At 40.0% G+C, this 8,924-nt stretch overlaps 1 pseudogene; it reads left to right on the top strand.

The window, feature by feature from the left end:
* Positions 1–3,731: 3,731 nt before the first annotated feature.
* Positions 3,732–3,853, top strand: LOC128541782 (uncharacterized; annotated as a pseudogene).
* Positions 3,854–8,924: the final 5,071 nt, after the last annotated feature.

Raw genomic sequence — 8,924 nt, 5'->3', positions numbered from 1 at the left:
AAAAAAAGCACGCACACATGAGGGTCATGATAGCCAAGTGTCTCTTAAAATACAGAATCATCCCATCATTTTTATGTCACCATTTATGACTGTGTGTGTATGGGCAGGAAAATATCATTCATCTGACTTTATACTGCAATGCAATTAGTAAAATAACTGAATATGAAGCTGATATACAGTATACAAACCCTGAGTGGAAAATTGCTTAGTCTTGACTCTTAATTGGGGATGGGTAATGTTTTAATGCTTGGCAAATAAAATAATAAAAAAAAAGAAAAGGTCAAGTCATTAGATGCCTAGTTGAAAAAAAAAGTAAAGAAAATGAGAGATTGGCAGAAGTTAAAGGTTGCATCAGTTATGTCTTTATAAGGACAATATTATGTAATTCTATTATTTAAATAGGCAAGTATAACACTTATGTTTAACATTTCCAGCTGTGATGGTAGGTAACAGAGCATTGGATATCATTTTATTTCCAAAATTTTATATTTTAACTTTAGCAAAGTTAATGAATTTTTTTTTATTAAAAGAAAAAAATTATAGGATGTGCTACTAAAGGGCCCCAGAGCCAAGTGTTATACTGTACCACAGCAAAAATTACAATTAGTCAAATCAGTCAGCACAAACTGATAGATACACGTGACCATGACCGTTTTGTTTAAGATTCATAGACTTAAGATCTAGTGTAAATGATTACTAAAGAAACAAAAATACATGTACAAGTGATTTTACATATTCAGTTATTTTATTTATTTATCAAAAAACAAATTAGATGTTGTTAAAAACTGAATATTATTCAGCTGATAAATTTCATAAACTTGAAATGATTTGCAGTGTAATTTTTCTTTTTAAGAATCGTGCAAACAAGTTTTTCCTCCACTGTGATTTATCAATTTCTTTTTCTTTATTATGTGATGATAATGACAGGGTTTTAACTATGTTGCTGCCTTACTGCTGTTTCACTTATTTGCTTTATAACAACAGGGGAACCTCTGACTTCCATTAAAATATTATTCGGTCCAAAACTCGTAACGTCTCACTACGAAAGAGTTCTTGAGTTAATGAGTGTCTCATTTCATAAGTCATTTAGTTTACTTGTTTTTGGGCGAGGAGAGCGATGAGAGTGATTTAATACAGATGCCCAGATGCTACTCAGCAGGCATGTAATTAAGCGTGCTGTTGTGGGAATTTTGCTGCTGCTTTTCTGTCCATCAAATAGGAGTAAATGTGTGATAGTGAACACATCTGCGCTGAAGTGATCGTAAGTGTACCTGTGTGAGATCTTCGACGTGCATCACCGGCATCACCTGGGATGTTCATTCGGGTGGTGACAAAGATGTGATGCGTCATACAGCATATGGTAGTGCTTAAGCAACCTAAGTGCCTTCAACAGACTAGAAAACACAAGAAAACAGACTTTACTTATGGTAAATCTAAAACATCGAGGGAAAACGTATGTAGTGTTTAAAGTCAAGTTTCAAACATTTAATTATGAGACAAGTATATCTACTCTTATGTGTGATTAATAAAGGCAATACTGTATATTCTTCTCTGATTAAACCTAGGGTAAGATAAGTAACATCTCAGACAACTATGTTTAAATGGTGCTAACTTGTAAAATTAGTTCCTGAAAACCAGTTTGAGATGTTAAACTAGAAAGCGATGTTTATAATGAATTGATCCACAAATGTGTCTTTCAACAAGTCTGCTTTACCAAAGATCATGCATAAACATGAAGATGAAGACGTACTGCTCGTCAACGTAATTCCAAAATAGTGCCCCCATTTTATGGAGCTCTGCGAGATAGCTGGAATCACGTCCGCATCTCATTGAACACGGTGCTGGGAGCTTTGTCACCCAGTCAGCCATCTGTTACTGCTGGCCACAAGCCCAACTCAGGGGCACAAGCAGCATGGCCAGGTTGGCTCGGGCCTGAGGTGTGAAAATTAGCATGCAGAGGAGTGCTCACAGGACAAGAAGCAACTCCCTCATATGGCATACGTGTTTTTGCAAAGCCATATGCATCTCTGCTCATCAAGTCCTCATTAACACCTGCTTTTAGAATCACTGCTGAGGCTTCATTTTGAAACTAACCATAGGACATGACTGTTAGGGTTGAAGTGAAAGCATTTCAGCATTTGAACAAACAACGATTCTCTATCGGTGTATATGCTAAGTGCTTCATTTTCCCTGAAGCTAATCAGATGTTAGTGGTTGTGGTAATTACAGGTACTTAGACAGCAAGGTGTACATGCAAAGATTACATCTGGAAGTTGGAGACTGAGTATATGGCTGATTGATGATTGCTTGTTGTGCTAGTGAGTGATGTGGAAAACATGCGGCATCCTTCCAAAGTTTGAAAGAGAAGATGCTCATGTAAATCATTCTGGTTTTTAGAAAGTGCATGAAAACAGTATTTAAAAATAAAGCAAACAAAAACACCAAGGCTTTAGCAATACTGCTTATGAGACATTGCAGTTTGAATAGAGCAGATGTTGGATGATTTCAGTTTAAGGAATGTAAACTAGGTAAGATGTAGCTGAGTTGGGGCCCTGAGCAATTGAGCAAACTGGCAAACTGATCCTATAAGAACCTGTCACAGAAACAACAGACATCTCTCCAGGGTGGGGAGTATTGCCTGATGTGTCTGATGGTACAAGGATAGGCCATTGTGCATAGAATTTGCATGTTCTCCCTGTGCTTGGTGGGTTTCCTCCGAGTACTCCAGTTTCCTCCCACAGACCAAAGACATGCAGAATAGGCTAGCTGCCGTTTCCAAATTCTCTGAAGTATGTGAGTGAGCGTGTGAGTGTGTGCATTCTTGTGCTTTTTGATCTACTGGCACCCTGTTCAATGTGTACCCCGCTTTGTGCCACCGGATGGGCCTGTAATGTCCCCGTACCATCATTATCGAGAATGAGTGAGAGAGTGATGAATTCGTTTCTTACAGAAACTGCCAACAAAACACTGTATCTACAGCATGTTTACATACTATGTCCAAATCTACTAAATATAAGTTCAAAATTGACAACAAAACTGAATTTGGTTGCATGTATTCCAAGATGTCTGCCAGACATGCTGAGATCCGGGTGGAAGCCTGAATGTCTGAGGGAGGAGAGGAGATGAGTTGTGTGTCATCTGAATACAAATTGTATGAAAAGCTGTGCGAGCATATGACCTCACCAAGAGACCGGGTACAGAGGGAGAACACAGGAGGACCAAGTACTGGTCCTTGTGGGACACTAGTGGAGAGTCTGCATGGAGCAGATGTGTAGTCCTAAATCTACTGATGATTGAAAACAAAAACAAATACATGCATACCTACATATACACTGCTGACTGAAAAAAAAAAAAAACAGTCACACATTTCAAGATTTCATTTAATTCCCTTTTGTATACCCCAGAACGTCAAGCACAGAATGTCAAGTCAAGTAGGCTTTTATTTTCAAGAATTAATGTGGTGGCCAGTTCATGTGTAAGAATAATTCCTTATGCACCCAGAACCACTTTTTCACAATTTGAGTCCTGGAATCTGCCTGGCCATCAGGGAAGAAAAACTCTTATTTTATGACCTGCTCATTCAGCACATTCAGGAAATCAGTTGGTTTCATTGTATTGCCATTTAACGTTGCTGAATGAAGCAACCTTAGATCATAACTCCACTTCCAGAGGCTTGTGCAGTCTGTGTATTTTAATGTTATGAGAGCATTGCTTCATGAGCTTCCCTTGTTACCCTGATGCAGTGGCAGTATTGTAGCTGGGGTTTATTCAAGGCATGATTATTGCTAGTTGAAAACTTTACCCAAACTGTACCATGAAGTATCCATTTCTCTGGAATAGGGTCAATTGGGACTCATCAGACCACATGATCTTTTTTCCATTGCTATTTTCTTCTGATTAGTCTCACTCCCAAGTGGTTTTCTTAGGGCCACATACAGTAGCATTTAAGTTTCAATCCTGTGAGTTCTTGTCACATTGTGTGTTGAAATGTTCTTAAACATAGCTGTGATTTCTTTTACTTAAAATGTTTATGATGCAAATTCCCCACGTGTTTAAGTGATCCATTCATGTTTTTTTTCTAACTATATTTTTTTCACAAAGTCGCTGGGTGATTACGGTCCTTCCAGGCTTGAATAATACAATGTAGGGTTTTATCATTTATCCTTTTCAGAGTTGCTGGAGGGCCTGGAGCCTATCCCAAAAGACTTGGGGCACAAGGCAGGATACACCCTGGATGGGGATTCAGTGCCACAAGCACACACATGCTATGAAACTCCAATCAGCCTAATCTGCATATGCTTGGACTGTGGGAGGAAACTGGAGTACCTGGAGGAAACCCAGCAAGCACAGGGGGAACATAAAAACCACATGCATGCTCAGACCTGAGGTGAGACTCAACCCAGAAGATGTGAGGCCACAGTGCTAATCACTACCTCACTATGCCGGCCACAATTTCAGTAATATTTTTTATTGTTTTCTTTGCTTGATGAAAGCCAGTAATTTCACCCATTTGCAATGGTGATTTGGATGGTATACATAGATACATACATACCTAAATGAATACATACAGTACATACTGTACACTGATCGGCCACAACAGTAACACAACCACCAGATACCATAAGTAACATCCTTAATATATACAGTACCAGTACAACAGTTGACAGGATAATCGCCACCCGAACATCATCACAAATTGGTGAAAAGGTCAACACTGGCCATGATAGAAAGGTATCAGGACACTGAGCACATCACAGCTTGCTGTGTAGGGGGTTTAGCAGGCAAAAAAAATCAGGGTTGTTGATCTGGCTTCAAATTCCCTAGATCTGACCAAGCATCCATGGAATGCACTGGAAAAAAAGGCCAACCTAACGGATCCACATCCCGATGCCAGACACCATAGCACACCTCAACATCAGAGTCACAATCGTGGTCTTGTGGAGTCATGAGTGCTTTTTTTCCCCTACGGGGCAGCGGTAGCTCAGAGGGCTGAGTTACTGATCGGAAAATTATCGGTTCAATCCCCAGTTCCACCAGGTTGCCACTGTTGGGCCCTTGAGCCAGGGGTGCTGTATGATGGCTGACCCTGCGCTCTGACCCCAGTTCTGCTGGGATATGCTAAGAAGGAATTTCACTGTGCTGTAATGTATATGTGACAAATAGAGGCTTAACTTAAAAGTATCTACACAATGCTGGGCTTAATGTCTGTGTGTTTTAATGTTATTGTGGCTGATGTGTACATATATACATACTTACAGTATAACCAACCAATAATAGCCGATTTCTAGTGTAGCTGAGGACATACTGTGGTTTTCTTTACTTTATGGCCTTTTACCCAAAAGAAGATTATAATTCATAACAGGGAAGTGGCAGAGAATCAAGAGTGTCTGGGAGCGGGGAGAGGAAAGGGAATAAGTACGCAATGTGGAAGCCAATCGACAGTATGAACTGTAGCCTCAAATCACGGATCACGTGATAAACGATGGTCTATTAACAAGAGTGTGCAGAGTGTTGCCTACTTATCATTGGCACCTATCGCCTGGCACGCCGTATTACTGGATATATTTGTGAAAGTTTGCAAGAGGACCGGGTTGACAAGAATTGCACTGAAAAGTAATTAACTGAATTTGCTCGATTTAAATTAGTACTTCAATTCCACATGAATAAAATATCACAGCGGCATTTGCAAAAGTAAGTAAACTGAAAGAGAAAACTGTGTCCATGTGGGAATGATTTAAATCAAATCGATATAGTGCATCAGTGCAAATACAATCAGCCATGATTAACATCTAAAGAATTTACGTATCGACTGGAGAATTCTTGAATGTAAACGCTCAGTATATAGATTATTTTTTCATTACGATTACCATGGTTTGTGTATTTTGGAGACTATTATGCAAACCTGACAAAACGTAACACAGACTGAAGTATACTCCTGCATTCCTGATAATCTCTGTCACTTATACTGCAGAACTGTGCTGCAATATGCTTCAAAAATCTGCATCTTGTACAACTCTACATTTTTCAGGTCATTGTATTATGAATGACAAAGTGTTCCTGTTCAGAGAGTCCCACTGCTAGTGGTTTAAAGTTTCAGGTCGTACTGCATGTGTGTAAATACTGTAGCTTCGTGTGTGTGCATGCATGTGTGTGTTTGTGTGTGTTTTGATGTGCTGTCAAGTGATATTCTTTGCATGATCCTTTTGTCTTGGTGTGTGTGTGTGTGTGTGTGTGTGTGTGTGTGTGTGCATCTGTTACAATATGCTTTCAAGTGTTGGCAGTTGTCTTTGCATGATCCTTTTGTCTTGGTCTGTGTGAGTGTGTGAGTGTGTGTGTGAGTGTGTGTGTGAGTGTGTGTATGTGTTGTCTAAATGGTTCAGATTGTTTTTCTTCCTAAGCAGTACATCTCAACAGTATAAAGCTCTATTAGCTCTCATCGTCAAGTAGGGCTTGCCTGCTCCTAGGTGAAGTGTGTGTGTGTGTGTGTGTGTGTGTGGTCTGCGTACCCGCTGTACTCTCATAATGAGCTCCATGAGCACATGGCTTCTGCATTATCATTTATATTCTTGTCCTGTCTGGAAGCAGGACTGGGATGGATTTAAGCACTGCATCATCACTGGTTGTTGCTATGGTTAATGGAGGCTGCTTATAGCCCTAACTCAGACACTTTATGGAGGGAACCTCCCCCTAAGACACTCTGCTTGGATCTGTCCGTCTTTGCCATCTTTCTGCTTCTCACTAACGACTTATCTTGGATAAATGTGCCAATATATTTTTTCAAATATATATATATATTTTTTTTGCGGGCATAAACAATGCAGGCATGCGATTCCCTCAATGCCCACAGTGCACCACCACCACCAGCTCCTCCACCCAGCTACAGTTGTTGCCGTGGAAACATACAAAGAGTTTTCAAAGCAGACTGCACGAGTTCTGTCACCGTGGCAACAGTTGGCTTTCATCCAGGCGTAGTTTGCTCCGTTCAACTAATTTTGTCCAACTGACCACTGACCAATTGGTTACACATAGACCATAACTGCAGAATACACCCAGCTTGTAATGCAAGTCATATTGTATTCATGCTATATACAGTACCGTACAGTAAAGGCCTGACCAGTGCATTTTTTTTTATATGTAAAGGCAACTTCATTAAATGATCTCTTTTAAATAATATATATTCACACGCAGTCGACTGTTATTTCTTCATAAGGCATGTGCACTTGCACGACACAAAGACATTCAGACAGACCCTGTCAGGAACTAACCAGAGCCGATATTAGAATTTACAACGTGCCACTTAGATTTTAATCACTCAGGATGTCATTGCAACATAAAGTGAACAGAACCAATCTGAATATTTCTTTCGAGACAATACTTCCTGCTAACTCCCTTTATGACCTGCCAGGGGATATTCATCACTTTAATAACAGACTCGCTATCCGAAACCTTCTTTGCAGGAAGCAGCATGAACAAGATTTTTCCAGACAAAGCAGTCTTCCCTCATGATGTCATCTTGACTTGGCTTGTTCTTGGTCGCTCAGCCATACGGAGGACTGATACAGTCAGGCAGATTCAGCTCAGCCTCTCACTCACTTCTGCAGAGTAATCAATAAGACATTCGATGGCCTTTAAAGGAGGCCTGCAGAGGAGCTTTTTTATCTGGGTTTGAGCGGAACAGATGGCGAGCCGCAAAATCAGGCCGCGCTGAAATCCCGTGAAAGGAGGAGGAGGCCGGACGCTCTGACTCTCTCAGACAGCAGATGACTGGATATGTGAGTAGAAGGCCAACAAAAACATTGTTTCAGGAGGAACAGTGAATACCCAAAAACCTGAGGATTCTTCCCAGTCACCAGTGAGAGTCTGTCTGTCTGTCGGTCTGGTCATTACAAGTACACAGCACATTTCTCAGTTTTATAACTATTCGGGGAAACGAACGCTGAAGTTCTGTAGGAATGTCTGATGATGAGAAAGGTGCGACATCATTTGAAATTTCACTGTCTAGTGTAAGATATAACCAGCAACTGTGTTTTTTTTTTTTTTGCGCGTTTAATTGGCTTCTGTCGAACAACCCGTGCAAGAAGGTGCTGCTTTAATCAAGGACAGAAAAAAACCTCAGCTCACTTTTTCAGCTCGCACTCAGGAGAGCAGCTCTGCAGACATCGGGTGTAATTAATGTGTGAGAATCCTGTCCGCATTGATTGTTGTCAATATATTCGAAATGATGAGCCGAGAACAGAGAACTGTATTTACACCGTGGATTCGGCTGAAACTGATTAGCATTTCATATGTTTGATGGGGAGGAGAGGTTTAAAAATAACTCGGTTTAAAAAAAAAAACCCAAACACAAGATCAGGAGACAAAACTAGCGGTGTTCTTTTATGGCCACGTTAGAAAATAGATTGGTGCATTGGGCATAGAGCGAGTGCTGCTTTTGAATGAACAGAATCTCCACAGGCAGCTGGGGTGGTTTAGGAAGAGGATATAGATCAACATCTAAAATGCTTTGTTTTTGCTGTGCTTAAAACGCTGCTGAAATATTTACTAACCCTCTATCATACTGGAATGAGGTTTGAACAGGTTATAGCATGGGGTCAGAAAGGCATCTGAAATGAGCAACAGTGGAAATATGATCATTATATCTATCATATGCAGATATAATAAAGGAATCGATGAATCTTTTTAACGCTCCATTAAGAGCTCATCCGTCATGTGCTTGGCTTTAACGTGTTACTAAATCCATCGCTATCTTTAATCCTCCCTTATTATCAAATAACATAATCCCATTTCAGAAATGTTAATATTTTAATATGATAATGCCAGACATGAGACGGAAAGCTTGATTAGTTTAGACAGATTAATTACTAAATCCATCTGATTTCCATATTTTCTCAATATGTGGCAATAAATCTTGACGCTATTATTTA

Source organism: Clarias gariepinus, chromosome 14, assembly GCF_024256425.1.
Source record: "Clarias gariepinus isolate MV-2021 ecotype Netherlands chromosome 14, CGAR_prim_01v2, whole genome shotgun sequence".
NCBI lineage: Eukaryota > Metazoa > Chordata > Actinopteri > Siluriformes > Clariidae > Clarias > Clarias gariepinus.
This window is presented reverse-complemented; position numbering and strand designations above follow the sequence as displayed.